Genomic DNA, 2,697 nt, shown 5'->3' with positions numbered 1-2,697 from the left:
ATTTTGATATTTCTTACATACTGAAAAATAAAAAATCTTGTTTCTATCATTTGATAGGTTTGTTGATGTTTTATGTATTTTGTAATGAAGTGTATTATTTTAATGCAAATTTTGAAATGATGGAGGGTGCTCCTATCTACACAGTGCTCATATAAACCTTTGAATAGGATAATATAGGCTTTCCTATGGATAATATTCCAGTACCATGATCTCACGGTGCGCGCACGTCATGTAGATTTCGCACGGGGGGACCTCATATCACTAGACAGATGTCCTTATTTGTATGAGGATCATATGACTAGCACGCGTGCGGATTCACGCGTGCAAGTGATATGTATCCTCATGCATGTGAGCAATATTAGTCTCAATCGAGTAATGTCATATATACTTTTAAATATATATATATATATATTTAATCGTATATAATGATACACGCATATGCCTCCATCATGAAGCGAAGTGCACGTCACTAGCGTGATGCTTTTATGCACGGAGTGATCATCAGGATAAAATGAGTCCTCATGAAGTATTTTCTAGACGTCCTCGTAACATGTAATTCTACAGTACTAAACACTACAGTTAAATTTAAACTCGCATATGTATCCTCATCATATTGTAACATGATGATGATATTCTTGCATGTGATATGACTATCACGCGTGAGAGCTCTTACGAATTATCGTATTAGAATAAGCTTATCTTAATAATTATTAAAATCTGATATAATAATTGTGGTAGTAAAACATAAGTTAAGTGAAAAAATGTTTAAGAGAAGTGTACATATCACAAAAATATGCAAACAAATATAATATACAAACATATATAATATATAATATGCAATTTATTACATAAGAGCGTGTGTTTATACATATAGTTGCTATATAGATAGAAATACAACTTTTTCTATAAATTGAGTGATCAAATTATTTCATACTAGCTTTTGTTATAACTTAGTCGTGAAATCAAAGAAAATAGATAGTTCAAAAAAGAACAATGAATATTCGGAATACAGTGTTGTAATAAATGAATACATATATATGCAAAAATGTAATAAGCAATTAATACATTGAGAACTTGCCCTTTTAAGGTCAACTGTTCTATCTTCGGATAAACTGATAATTACCCACTGAATTAACGACAGTGTAAAAGAATAAGAGCATAGAGAGTAAAAGAATAATGAGCTAAAGTACCGAAAGATGGAACAATCCATTCTTAACTATAAATACATTGACTGTTTTACTTCACACATCTTCTCAATAAAAGAATACTAGATATATTAATCGAGATGCATATTAATACAGAATAAAATCCGTGAAGGTTTTTTTTCCCTTAAATATCACATATGAATTTCATATCCTGAGATAACGCTTATGATAAACGACCTTCGTGAATAATTCTACTATATTCTCACCGTTCGGAAAAATTATTCGAGTTTAGAATGCAGCATTATGGCAGCATTATGGACACCGACGAATAATGCATGAATTAATTTTAAAAATTATAAATCTTTAAAATCTGATAAATTTTATGCAGCATTTTTTTGATATCTTTCTTGTTCAATACATTATATACCTACTGTGCAAAATACACTAAACATTCATTTACAATTTTCTTCAATGTTTGTCAGTTTTCTTCTTAATGAAACAAGCCCCTCTCTTGTCTCACTATCGAGATGATAAGTACATGTAGCCAACTGCTTGTCGCATTCACTGTTCGTGATCTCACTGGTGCTATCGTCTTTATCATTGCTGCTACCTCGATTAGGTTAGTGTCTATTGAAGGATAAATCGACTTGAATTTAACGTTTACCAAGTCTCAGTTACTCAAGACTCAGAATGAATCAGGAAGTCCGGCGCTATAAATAGTGACCAAACAGATCATTAGACGTCGTGTTCGTGAGGGTCATTTGTAGTGCCAAATGAAACCATATATAAACCTACAATTTCATTTCAGAGTATAAAAGAATGCACTTGTGTTAATATAAAGCCTAGCACTTCTGTTCTGTGTGTATCATTTTGCAACTGACTTTACGAAACGTAGCAGTGAAGTAGGCCTTTAAGTGAAATAAAATCGAAAATAAATAATTTACAGGTCAGTGTGTCAAGATTATCAACACTTTTTTCTCTTGATATTAATATTCAATAAGTTTATTAATAAAAATTTTAAATAAAGTCTTTTGACAACTATTGTACTGTAACATTATAATGAAATGAAGTTAATATATTTTAAAAATACTTTAAAAATATAAAATCAACTTGCCAATGTATTATGTGCGTGAAACATAAAAAGATTTTTATTAAATTTGATGATTATATAATTTAACTATAATTTAAAAAATTGCTATAATTTCTATAATAAAAAATCGATTTTATAAAATGTCGCAAAATGTTACATCAGTGAGAATTTCAAGTTTACTCCAAATAATCTCACGTTTTTGACAGGAAAAGAATTTAAGTCACAAACATCATGTAATACACAAACATTACAAACGACACGTGAATATTACGAACGATTGTAAATTCTTAGAAGATACTTGCGTATTTCACTTTTAGAGCCATACATAACAAATTTTCCATATCTTTAAATAATCTTCTTCTATTTTTAAATAAAATAATGTAAAAATTTTAAATATTATAAAGCCATAGCACAAATAACTTTTCCTTTTTCTTAAATTAAAGAATATTAGACATAACAAAA

At 29.3% G+C, this 2,697-nt stretch overlaps 2 protein-coding genes across 6 annotated transcripts in view; one reads left to right on the top strand and one right to left on the bottom strand.

The window, feature by feature from the left end:
- The window catches only part of LOC108751128 (basement membrane-specific heparan sulfate proteoglycan core protein-like), a 235,722-nt gene that overhangs the window by 171,033 nt on the left and 61,992 nt on the right, over positions 1 to 2,697 (bottom strand). The window lies entirely within an intron of this gene.
- Positions 1,713 to 2,697, top strand: part of LOC108751127 — an 8,032-nt gene continuing 7,047 nt past the window's right edge. Inside the window, exons 1-2 of one of the 3 annotated variants that reach the window (XM_018491156.1) lie at positions 1,726 to 1,764; positions 1,954 to 2,091. The gene's annotated coding sequence lies outside the window, so the exon portion shown is untranslated. Of the gene's footprint in view, positions 1,765 to 1,814; positions 2,092 to 2,697 lie in introns of those variants that run through there. The other 2 variants (XM_018491157.1, XM_018491154.1) reach the window with 2 other exon arrangements.

This window comes from Trachymyrmex septentrionalis, unplaced genomic scaffold, assembly GCF_001594115.1.
Source record: "Trachymyrmex septentrionalis isolate Tsep2-gDNA-1 unplaced genomic scaffold, Tsep1.0 scaffold40, whole genome shotgun sequence".
Classification (NCBI taxonomy): Eukaryota; Metazoa; Arthropoda; class Insecta; order Hymenoptera; family Formicidae; genus Trachymyrmex; species Trachymyrmex septentrionalis.
Note: the sequence above shows the minus strand (reverse complement) of the source record. Positions and strands in the feature narration are given on the sequence as shown.